We start from the raw sequence: 13,654 nt of genomic DNA, 5'->3' as shown, positions 1-13,654 counted from the left end.
TCTTTATTATCTATTTCAGTTGCTTTGGCAATGTAATCATATGTTTACCATGCCAATAAATCCCCTTAACATGAATTGAGAGATGGAGAAGGGCTGGGGGAGAGAGAGAGAGGAATAGTAAATTATTGAATTAGTTATAGATAGGGAGAGAAATAGACAATAGAAGAGTGAGGGAGAGGGTCCAGTTGAGGCTCAGTTGGTAAAGTAAAGCATAGTGCTTGTGAGGGAGAGGGTCCATTCAGGCTCAGTTGGTAAAGTAAAGCATAGTGCTTGTGAGGGAGAGGCTCCATTGAGGCTCTGTTGGTAAATCATAGTGCTTGTGAGGGAGAGGCTCCATTGAGGCTCAGTTGGTAAACCGTAGTGCTTGTGAGGGAGAGGCTCCATTGAGGCTCAGTTGGTAAATCATTGTGCTTGTGAGGGAGAGGCTCCATTCAGGCTCAGTTGGTAAAGTAAAGCATAGTGCTTGTGAGGGAGAGGCTCCATTGAGGCTCAGTTGGTAAATCATAGTGCTTGTGAGGGAGAGGCTCCATTGAGGCTCAGTTGGTAAAGCATAGTGCTTGTGAGGGAGAGGCGCCATTGAGGCTCAGTTGGTAAACCATAGTGCTTGTGAGGGAGAGGCTCCATTGAGGCTCAGTTGGTAAAGCATAGTGCTTGTGAGGGAGAGGCTCCATTGAGGCTCAGTTGGTAAACCATAGTGCTTGTGAGGGAGAGGCTCCATTGAGGCTCAGTTGGTAAACCATAGTGCTTGTGAGGCAGAGGCTCCATTGAGGCTCAGTTGGTAAACCATAGTGCTTGTGAGGGAGAGGCTCCATTGAGGCTCAGTTGGTAAATCATTCTGCTTGTGAGGGAGAGGCTCCATTGAGGCTCAGTTGGTAAACCATAGTGCTTGCAATGTCAGGTTATGGTTTTGATTCCTACAGGGGACCTGTATGAAAATTGTATGCACTCACTACTGTAAATCTTGCTGGATGAAAGCATCTACTAAATGTTTAAAATATAAATATAATATGTGTGTGGCAGTCGAAGCGCTCTACATGAGTGGCCTGTGCTATCTAGACATTTATCCAAACACCCCTATTGGCTAATGAGGTATTATGGCAATAATGAGGCGTGAACTGACTGGCCACCATAGTTCAGTTCTTAGCCAATCGTATTTTCATTGGGCAGTTTATGGGGATGGAATGTGTTGTCAACAGCATCATGTACAAGGAACTCGCACACAATCACACTAATATACGCAAACTCACGCACACACATGCACGGACACACACACACACACACACACACACACACACATACACAAACAGCTGGAGTTTTAGTCAAAGGGTTTTTGGGTTTAATTGCTTTTAGCTGAAGCAGACCGGCACCAGTCAGCCAATCCCTTGTGCTGTTCTGGAGTCAGTCTTGGGTTCAATGAAGTAGCCCTTTTCTGAGTAACTAGAACTGACCAATGCTATTTCCCTACTAGCGCGTGTATTTGTGAAATTGACGGGATCTACTAAGTGCCAAAAAGGGGATTATAAGACTTTAATGTATATGTTTTTCCCTTACTGCAGATTACATGAGTCTGTTTTCCTTACTGCAGATTACATGAGTCTGTTTCCTTACTGCAGATTACATGAGTCTGTTTTCCTTACTGCAGATTACATGAGTCTGTTTCCTTACTGCAGATTACATGAGTCTGTTTCCCTACTGCAGATTACATGAGTCTGTTTCCCTACTGCAGATTACATGAGTCTGTTTCCTTACTGCAGATTACATGAGTCTGTTTCCTTACTGCAGATTACATGAGTCTGTTGCCCATACTGCAGATTACATGAGTCTGTTTCCATACTGCAGATTACATGAGTCTGTTGCCCCTACTGCAGATTACATGAGTCTGTTTCCTTACTGCAGATTACATGAGTCTGTTTCCTTACTGCAGATTACATGAGTCTGTTTTCCCTACTGCAGATTACATGAGTCTGTTTCCTTACTGCAGATTACATGAGTCTGTTGCCCCTACTGCAGATTACATGAGTCTGTTTCCTTACTGCAGATTACATGAGTCTGTTTCCTTACTGCAGATTACATGAGTATGTTGCCTTACTGCAGATTACATGAGTCTGTTGCCCCTACTGCAGATTACATGAGTCTGTTTCCTTACTGCAGATTACATGAGTCTGTTTTCCTTACTGCAGATTACATGAGTCTGTTGCCCCTACTGCAGATTACATTAGTCTGTTTCCTTACTGCAGATTACATGAGTCTGTTTCCCTACTGCAGATTACATGAGTCTGTTGCCCATACTGCAGATTACATGAGTCTGTTTCCCTTACTGCAGATTACATGAGTCTGTTTTCCTTACTGCAGATTACATGAGTCTGTTTTCCTTACTGCAGATTACATGAGTCTGTTTCCTTACTGCAGATTACATGAGTCTGTTGCCCATACTGCAGATTACATGAGTCTGTTTCCATACTGCAGATTACATGAGTCTGTTGCCCCTACTGCAGATTACATGAGTCTGTTTCCTTACTGCAGATTACATGAGTCTGTTTCCTTACTGCAGATTACATGAGTCTGTTTTCCCTACTGCAGATTACATGAGTCTGTTTCCTTACTGCAGATTACATGAGTCTGTTGCCCCTACTGCAGATTACATGAGTCTGTTTCCTTACTGCAGATTACATGAGTCTGTTTCCTTACTGCAGATTACATGAGTCTGTTGCCTTACTGCAGATTACATGAGTCTGTTTCCTTACTGCAGATTACATGAGTCTGTTTTCCTTACTGCAGATTACATGAGTCTGTTGCCCCTACTGCAGATTACATGAGTCTGTTTCCCTACTGCAGATTACATGAGTCTGTTGCCCATACTGCAGATTACATGAGTCTGTTTCCCTTACTGCAGATTACATGAGTCTGTTTTCCTTACTGCAGATTACATGAGTCTGTTTTCCTTACTGCAGATTACATGAGTCGGTTTCCTTACTGCAGATTACATGAGTCTGTTTCCTTACTGCAGATTACATGAGTCTGTTTCCCTTACTGCAGATTACATGAGTCTGTTTTCCTTACTGCATATTACATGAGTCTGTTTCCCTACTGCAGATTACATGAGTCTGTTTCTCTACTGCAGATTACATGAGTCTGTTTTCCTTACTGCAGATTACATGAGTCGGTTTTCCTTACTGCAGATTACATGAGTCTGTTTCCTTACTGCAGATTACACGAGTCTGTTGCCCATACTGCAGATTACATGAGTCTGTTTCCTTACTGCAGATTACATGAGTCTGTTTCTCTACTGCAGATTACATGAGTCTGTTTCCATACTGCAGATTACATGAGTCTGTTGCCCATACTGCAGATTACATGAGTCTGTTTCCTTACTGCAGATTACATGAGTCTGTTTCTCTACTGCAGATTACATGAGTCTGTTTCCCTACTGCAGATTACATGAGTCTGTTGCCCATACTGCAGATTACATGAGTCTGTTTCTCTACTGCAGATTACATGAGTCTGTTTTCCTTACTGCAGATTACATGAGTCTGTTTCCTTACTGCAGATTACATGAGTCTGTTTCCTTACTGCAGATTACACGAGTCTGTTGCCCATACTGCAGATTACATGAGTCTGTTGCCCATACTGCAGATTACATGAGTCTGTTTCTCTACTGCAGATTACATGAGTCTGTTTCCCTACTGCAGATTACATGAGTCTGTTTCCCTACTGCAGATTACATGAGTCTGTTTCCCTACTGCAGATTACATGAGTCTGTTTTCCTTACTGCAGATTACATGAGTCTATTTCCTTACTGCAGATTACATGAGTCTGTTTTCCTTACTGCAGATTACATGAGTCTGTTTTCCTTACTGCAGATTACACGAGTCTGTTGCCCTTCACTGTGAGATCTGCTCTGGTATTCCTATGGCCTGATGTGGCCTCTGTTCTCTGTTCTGGTATTCACTACAGACACTTTAGTTCTTTCTTTAGTTAACTCAGGTTGCACTTCATCTAACCCAGTGGAGAGGGGTTAACTCAGATTACGCTTCATCTAACCCAGTGGAGAGGGGTTAACTCAGATTACGCTTCATCTAACCCAGTGGAGAGGGGTTAACTCAGATTACGCTTCACCTCACCCAGTAGAGAGGGGTTAACTCAGATTACGCTTCATCTAACCCAGTGGAGAGGGGTTAACTCAGATTACGCTTCACCTCACCCAGTAGAGAGGGGTTAACTCAGATTACTCTTCACCTCACCCAGTGGAGAGGGGTTAACTCAGATTACTCTTCACCTCACCCAGTGGAGAGGTGTTAACTCAGATTACTCTTCACCTCACCCAGTGGAGAGGGGTTAACTCAGATTACTCTTCACCTCACCCAGTGGAGAGGGGTTAACTCAGATTACTCTTCACCTCACCCAGTGGAGAGGGGTTAACTCAGATTACTCTTCACCTCACCAAGTGGAGAGGGGTTAACTCAGATTACTCTTCACCTCACCCAGTGGAGAGTTCAACATGTAGTATCTACGGGATGGCTCTTGTCGAGCTGTGAAACGGTATAAATCACATTGCCACCAACCACTATCCTGTGTGTGTGTGTGTGTGTGTGTGTGTGTGTGTGTGTGTGTGTGTGTGTGTGTGTGTGTGTGTGTGTGTGTGTGTGTGTGTGTGTGTGTGTGTGTGTGTGTTTGTGTCTAATGTGATTTATTAGTAGCCTGGCTGGGGGAGGAGACTTCTATGAGCTGGTGTGATCAGTATTGATCAGTGAGAGCTGAGGGCTTGGGGCTAAATGAGTGTGTCTGTGTGTGTGTCTGTGTTTACAGGCCAATAGTTAATCTACAGAGAAATAGGAAGGAACTACAACATATGAGTTAACAGGACATGTCTACATGTTATGCCATAGGAAGCCTCTGTCAGGTTAAGATGGCGCCGACAGAGATGGTCGCCTCGCTTCGCGTTCTTAGGAAACTATGCAGTATTTAGTTTTTTAAAATGTTTTATTTCTTGCATTGTTACCCCAGGAAATCTTAAGTCTTATTACATAGAGCCGGGAAGAACTATTGGATATAAGAGCAACGTCAACTTACCAACATTACGACCAGGAATACGACTTTCTGAAGCAGGTCCTCTCTTCAGACCACCACCCAGGACAATGGATCTAATCCCAGCAGCTGACTGAAAACAACGGCGCCGCAGAAGGGGCAGACGGAGCTGTCTTCTGGTCAGCCTTTGTAAACGGGCACATCGCTCACCATGCCTGAGTATACTACTCGCCAACGTCTAGTCTTTTGACAACCAGGTAGACGAAATTCGAGCAAGGGTTTCCTTCCAGAGGGCCATCAGAGATTGTAACATTCTCTGTTTCACAGAAACATGGCTGCTTCTCCATGCATCGCGCCGACAGAGATAAACACCTTTCTGGGAAGAGGAAGGACAGGGTTGTATGCTTTATGATTAACAACTCATGGTGCGATCATAACAACATACAGGAACAAAAGTCCTTCTGCTCAAGCAACCTAGAGTTCCTAACAATCAAATGCTGGCCATTCTACCTACCAAGAGAATTCTTGTCAATTATAGTCACAGCTGTGTACATCCCCCCTCAAGCGAACACCAAGACGGCCCTCAAGGAACTTCACTTGACTCTATGTTAACTGGAAACTATATACCGGGAGGCTGCATTTGTTGTAGCTGGGGATTTGAACAAAGCAAATTTGAGATCGATGTTACCTAAATTTTATCAGCATATTGATTGCACAACACAAAGGGCTATTGCTCTCGACCACTGCTACTCTAACTTCCGCGATGGGTACAAAGCACTCCCCTGCCCTCCCTTCGGCAAGTCCGACCACGACACCATCTTGCTCATACCGGCTTATAGGCAGAAACTCAAACAGGATGTACCAGTGACGAGAACCAATCAACGCTGGTCTGACCAATCGGAAGCCACGCTCCAAGATTGTTTTGATCACACGGGCTGGAACATGTTCCAATCAGCCTCAGAGAACGACATTGCTCTATCTGCTGACGCGGTGAGTGTGTTTATAAATACGTGCATTGGAGACGTCGTAACAACTGTGACTATTAAAACCTACCCTAACCAGAAACCGTGGATGGATGGCGGCATTCGTGAAAAACTGAAAGCGCAATCCACCGCATTTTACCATGGAAAGAGGCCTGGTGATATGGCTGAATATAAACAGTGTAGTTATTCCCTCCAAGGCAATCAAACAAGCGAAATGTCGGTACAGGGACAAGGTGGAGTTGCAATTCAGTGGCTCACACAACGTATATGGCAGGGTCTACAGGATATCACTGACTGCAAAAACTTAAACAGCCACGTCACAGATACTGTCGTCATGCTTTCAGACAAACTAAACACCGTCTTTGCCCGCTTTGAGGATAATATAGTGCCACCGTCGTGGCTTGCTGACAAAGACTGCGTCCCTCCACCTCTTCTTCTCAGTGGCTGACGTGAGTAAAACATTTAAACATGTTAACAAGGCTGCTGGTCTAGACGGCATCCCTCGCCGCATCCTCAGAGCATGCGCAGACCAGCTGGCTGGTGTGTTTACAGACACATTTAATTGCTTCCTAACCCAGTCTGTTGTCCCCACATGCTTCAAGATTGCTACCATTGTTCATGTACCCAAGAAGGCAAAGGTAACTGAACTAAATGACTACCGCCTGTAGCGCTCACTTCTCTCATCATGAAGCGCTTTGAGACTAGTCAAGGATCATATCACCGCCACCTTACCGGCCACCCTAGACCCCCTTCAGTTTACATACCTCCCCAACAGGTCCACAGATGACGCAATGGCCATCACACTACACACCACTCTAACCCATCTGGACATGAGGAATACCCATGTAAGAATGCTGTTCATTGACTACAGCTCAGCATTCAACACCATAGAACCCTCCAAGCTCATCATGAAGCTGGAGGCCCTGGGTCTCAACCCCTCCCTGTGCAACTGGGTCCTGGACTTTCTGACGGGCCGCCCCCAGGTGATGAAGGCAGGAAACAACATCTCCACTTCACTGATACTCAACACTAGGGCCCCATGAGGCGTGCTCAGCCCCCTTCTGTACTCCCTGTTCACCCACGACTGCGTGGCCATGCACGCCTCCAACTCAATCATCATGTCTGCATGCCCACTACGACAAAAACAGTAGTGGGCTTGATCACCAACAACGACCAGACAGCCTACAGGGAGGAGGTGAGGGCACTCGGAGTGTGGTGTCAGCAAAACAACCTCTCACTGAATATCAACAAAACAAAGGAGATGATCGTGGACTTCAGGAAACAGCAGAGGGAGCACCCCCCACAATGAAGGGTCAACAGTGGAGAAGGTGGAAAGTTTTAAGTTCCTCTGCGTACACATCACAGACAAACTGAAATGGTCCACCCACACAGACAGTGTGGTTAAGAAGGTGTAACAGTACCTCTTCAACCTCAGGAGGCTGAATAAATTTGGCTTGTCACCCAAAACCCTGTCAAACTTTTGCAAATGCACAATCGAGAGCATTCTGTCGGGCTGTATCACAGCCTGGTACGGCAAATGCACCGTCCTCAACCACAGGGCTCTCCAGAGGCGTTGTGCAGACCGCACCACCATCACCGGGGGCAAACTACCTGCCCTCCATACCACCTACATAACCAGATGTCACAGGAAGGACAAAAAGATCATCAAGAACAACAACCACCGGAGCCTGTTCACCCCGCTCTCATCCAGAAGGCGAGGTCATTAAGGTGCATCAAAGCTGGGACAGAGAGACTGAAAAACAGCTTCTATCTCAAGGACTGCTAAACAGCCACCACTAACTCAGAGAGGCTGCTGCCTACATTGAGACCCAATCACTGGACACTTTAATAAATGGATCACTAGTCACTTTAAACAATGTCTCCAAATAATGCCACTTTAATAATGTCAACATATCTTACATTATTCATATAACATGTATAAACTTTATTGATACCCAATCACTGGACACTTTAATAAATGGATCACTAGTCACTTTAAACAATGTCTCTAAATAATGCCACTTTAATAATGTCAACATATCTTACAATACTCATATAACATGTATAAACTTTATTGATACCCAATCACTGGACACTTTAATAATGTCAACATATCTTACATTACTCATATAACATGTATAAACTTTATTGAGACCCAATCACTGGACACTTTAATAAATGTTTTATTTGACCTTTATTTAACTAGGCAAGTCAGTTCAGAACAAATCCTTATTTTCAATGACGGCCTAGGAACAGTGGGTAGGAACAGTGGGTTAACTGCCTTGTTCAGGGGCAGAACGACTGATTTGTACCTTGTCAGCTCAGGGGTTTGAACTTGCAACCTTCCAGTTACTAGTCCAACGCTAGTACAATGTTTACATATCTTACGTTCATTATATCATTTGTATATACTGTATTTTATACCATCTATTGCATCTTGCCTAAGCTGCTCGGCCATTGCTCATCCATATATTTATATGAATATATTCTCATTCACCCCTTTTAGATTTGTGTGTAAAAGGTAGTTGTTGGGAATTGTTAGTTATTACTGCACTGTTGGAACTAGAAGCACCAGCATTTCGCTACACTCGCAATTACATCTGCTAACCATGTGTATGTGACCAATAAAATTTGATTTGATATAAGAACTACAACATAGGAAGCCCCTATAAGAACTACAACATATGAGTGAACAGGACATAGGAAGCCCCTATAAGAACTACAACATATGAGTGAACAGGACATAGGAAGCCCCTATAAGAATTACAACATATGAGTGAACAGGACATACGAAGCCCCAATAAGAACTACAACATATGAGTGAACAGGACATACGAAGCCCCTATAAGAACTACAACATATGAGTGAACAGGACATAGGAAGCCCCTATAAGAGCTACAACATATGAGTGAACAGGACATAGGAAGCCCCTATAAGAACTACAACATATGAGTGAACAGGACATCGGAAGCCCCTATAAGAACTACAATATATGAGTGAACAGGACATAGGAAGCCCCTATAAGAATTACAACATATGAGTGAACAGGACATAGGAAGCCCCTATAAGAACTACAACATATGAGTGAACAGGACATCGGAAGCCCCTATAAGAACTACAATATATGAGTGAACAGGACATAGGAAGCCCCTATAAGAATTACAACATATGAGTGAACAGGACATACGAAGCCCCTATAAGAACTACAACATATGAGTGAACAGGACATACGAAGCCCCTATAAGAACTACAACATATGAGTGAACAGGACATAGGAAGCCCCTATAAGAGCTACAACATATGAGTGAACAGGACATACGAAGCCCCTATAAGAACTACAACATATGAGTGAACAGGACATCGGAAGCCCCTTTAAGAACTACAATATATGAGTGAACAGGACATAGGAAGCCCCTATAAGAACTACAACATATGAGTGAACAGGACAAAGGAAGCCCCTATAAGAACTACAACATATGAGTGAACAGGACATAGGAAGCCCCTATAAGAACTACAACATATGAGTGAACAGGACAAAGGAAGCCCCTATAAGAACTACAACATATGAGTGAACAGGACATAGGAAGCCCCTATAAGAACTACAACATATGAGTGAACAGGACATCGGAAGCCCCTATAAGAACTACAATACATGAGTGAACAGGACATAGGAAGCCCCTATAAGAACTACAACATATGAGTGAACAGGACATAGGAAGCCCCTATAAGAACTACAACATATGAGTGAACAGGACATAGGAAGCCCCTATAAGAACTACAACATATGAGTGAACAGGACATAGGAAGCCCCTATAAGAACTACAACATATGAGTGAACAGGACATAGGAAGCCACTATAAGTACATGTCTGTTAAAGTGATTTGTATAAAGTGGTATTTTGGCTCATTAGCATGCTGTTAGAAAGACTCTCAGTCTCAGACTCTCGGTCAAGGACAGAGGTCATTACTGACCACTTCAGCGTGAAATTACATGTCGTTACACCATGCTTGTCAATCACGTGTTCATCGACTCACAGAACCAAACACTACTAAATTAAGTTAAAGATGCAATCATTGATTTTATTCTTTAACCACTTTGGTTGGTTCGTTACATTTGGTCAAATTTGGATTTTTCTTTCATTGCTTTATTTTTTTTATCTAGTAATTATTGTACCCATGATTTACTTCCATGAATTCTCCATAGGGGTTATCTGACTTGCCTAGTTAAAGTTTAAATAAAGGTTAAGTAAAAATAGAATACAATTAGGGAGTGTAATGGGGAAATGTATGATCACGAAAGTTCATACTCAATTTAGAGGGATTAAGACAATGTACAGCATCTGTATATATTTCCCCTTTCAGTTATACACATATATACTGTATATATTTCCCCTTTCAGTTATACACATATATACTGTATATATTTCCCCTTTCAGTTATACACATATATACTGTATATATTTCCCCTTTCAGTTATACACATATATACTGTATAGATTTCCCCTTTCAGTTATACACATATATACTGTATATATTTCCCCTTTCAGTTGTACACATATATATACTGTATATATTTCCCCTTTCAGTTATACACATATATACTGTATATATTTCCCCTTTCAGTTATACACCTATATACTGTATATATTTCCCCTTTAAGTTATACACATATATACGGTATATATTTCCCCTTTCAGTTATACACATATATACTGTATATATTTCCCCTTTCTGTTATACACATATATACTGTATATATTTCCCCTTTCAGTTATACACCTATATACTGTATATATTTCCCCTTTCAGTTATACACATATATACTGTATATATTTCCCCTTTCAGTTATACACATATATACTGTATATATTTCCCCTTTCAGTTATACACATATATACTGTATATATTTCCCCTTTCAGTTATACACATATATACTGTATATATTTCCCCTTTAAGTTATACACATATATACTGTATATATTTCCCCTTTAAGTTATACACATATATACTGTATATATTTCCCCTTTCTGTTATACACATATATACTGTATATATTTCCCCTTTCAGTTATACACATATATACTGTATATATTTCCCCTTTAAGTTATACACATATATACTGTATATATTTCCCCTTTAAGTTATACACATATATACTGTATATATTTTCCCTTTCAGTTATACACATATATACTGTATATATTTCCCCTTTCAGTTATACACATATATACTGTATATATTTCCCCTTTCAGTTATACACATATATACTGTATATATTTCCCCTTTCAGTTATACAGATATATACTGTATATATTTCCCCTTTCAGTTATACACATATATACTGTATATATTTTCCCTTTCAGTTATACACATATATACTGTATATATTTCCCCTTTCAGTTATACACATATATACTGTATATATTTCCCCTTTCAGTTATACACATATATACTGTATATATTTCCCCTTTCAGTTATACACATATATACTGTATATATTTCCCCTTTCAGTTATACACATATATACGGTATATATTTCCCCTTTCAGTTATACACATATATACTGTATATATTTCCCCTTTCAGTTATACACATATATACTGTATATATTTCCCCTTTCAGTTATACACATATATACTGTATATATTTTCCCTTTCAGTTATACACATATATACTGTATATATTTCCCCTTTCAGTTATACACATATATACTGTATATATTTTCCCTTTCTGTTATACACATATATACTGTATATATTTCCCCTTTCTGTTGCACACATGATTTCCAGTGTTCTGTTTTGACACTCAAGCTGGGGGTTGATGATCACTAGACTTAAAGAGATACTTCAGGATGTTGGCCCTTTTATCTACCTCCCCAGAGTCAGATCAACTCGTGGATACAAGTTTACGTCTTTGTGTCCAGTGTGAAGTAAGAGGTAGTTTCGCAAGCCAATGCTAACTAGCGTCAGCGCAAAGGACTGGAAGTCTATGGGTATCTGCTAGACACAGATACAGTGCCTTGCGAAAGTATTCGGCCCCCTTGAACTTTGCGACCTTTTGCCACATTTCAGGCTTCAAACATAAAGATATAAAACTGTATTTTTTTGTGACGAATCAACAACAAGTGGGACACAATCATGAAGTGGAACGACATTTATTGGATATTTCAAACTCTTTTAACAAATCAAAAACTGAAAAATTGGGCGTGCAAAATTATTCAGCCCCCTTAAGTTAATACTTTGTAGCGCCACCTTTTGCTGCGATTACAGCTGTAAGTCGCTTGGGGTATGTCTCTATCAGTTTTGCACATCGAGAGACTGACATTTTTTCCCATTCCTCCTTGCAAAACAGCTCGAGCTCAGTGAGGTTGGATGGAGAGCATTTGTGAACAGCAGTTTTCAGTTCTTTCCACAGATTCTCGATTGGATTCAGGTCTGGACTTTGACTTGGCCATTCTAACACCTGGATATGTTTATTTTTGAACCATTCCATTGTAGATTTTGCTTTATGTTTTGGATCATTGTCTTGTTGGAAGACAAATCTCCGTCCCAGTCTCAGGTCTTTTGCAGACTCCATCAGGTTTTCTTCCAGAATGGTCCTGTATTTGGCTCCATCCATCTTCCCATCAATTTTAACCATCTTCCCTGTCCCTGCTGAAGAAAAGCAGGCCCAAACCATGATTTTGCCACCACCATGTTTGACAGTGGGGATGGTGTGTTCAGCTGTGTTGCTTTTACGCCAAACATAACGTTTTGCATTGTTGCCAAAAAGTTCAATTTTGGTTTCATCTGACCAGAGCACCTTCTTCCACATGTTTGGTGTGTCTCCCAGGTGGCTTGTGGCAAACTTTAAACGACACTTTTTATGGATATCTTTAAGAAATGGCTTTCTTCTTGCCACTCTTCCATAAAGACCAGATTTGTGCAATATACGACTGATTGTTGTCCTATGGACAGAGTCTCCCACCTCGGCTGTAGATCTCTGCAGTTCATCCAGAGTGATCATGGGCCTCTTGGCTGCATCTCTGATCAGTCTTCTCCTTGTATGAGCTGAAAGTTTAGAGGGACGGCCAGGTCTTGGTAGATTTGCAGTGGTCTGATACTCCTTCCATTTCAATATTATCGCTTGCACAGTGCTCCTTGGGATGTTTAAAGCTTGGGAAATCTTTTTGTATCCAAATCCGGCTTTAAACTTCTTCACAACAGTATCTCGGACCTGCCTGGTGTGTTCCTTGTTCTTCATGATGCTCTCTGCGCTTTTAACGGACCTCTGAGACCATCACAGTGCAGGTGCATTTATACGGAGACTTGATTACACACCGGTGGATTGTATTTATCATCATTCGTCATTTAGGTCAACATTGGATCATTCAGAGATCCTCACTGAACTTCTGGAGAGAGTTTGTTGCACTGAAAGTAAAGGGGCTGAATAATTTTGCACGCCCAATTTTTCAGTTTTTGATTTGTTAAAAGAGTTTGAAATATCCAATAAATGTCGTTCCACTTCATGATTGTGTCCCACTTGTTGTTGATTCTTCACAAGAAAATACAGTTTTATATCTTTATGTTTGAAGCCTGAAATGTGGCAAAAGGTCACAAAGTTCAAGGGGGCCGAATACTTTCACAAGGCACTGTATATAAAAATGGT

At 41.5% G+C, this 13,654-nt stretch overlaps 1 protein-coding gene and 1 long non-coding RNA gene across 7 annotated transcripts in view; one reads left to right on the top strand and one right to left on the bottom strand.

Moving 5' to 3' along the window:
- The window catches only part of LOC149977374 (uncharacterized), a 934,188-nt gene that overhangs the window by 417,806 nt on the left and 502,728 nt on the right, over positions 1-13,654 (bottom strand). The gene's annotated exons all lie outside the window — the stretch shown is intronic.
- LOC110489549 (guanine nucleotide exchange factor VAV3) overlaps positions 1-13,654 on the top strand; it is a 189,254-nt gene that overhangs the window by 66,192 nt on the left and 109,408 nt on the right. The window lies entirely within an intron of this gene.

The sequence above is a fragment of the Oncorhynchus mykiss genome, chromosome 15 (assembly GCF_057628025.1).
Source record: "Oncorhynchus mykiss isolate SJ-2025 chromosome 15, ASM5762802v1, whole genome shotgun sequence".
Lineage (NCBI taxonomy): Eukaryota > Metazoa > Chordata > Actinopteri > Salmoniformes > Salmonidae > Oncorhynchus > Oncorhynchus mykiss.
This window is presented reverse-complemented; position numbering and strand designations above follow the sequence as displayed.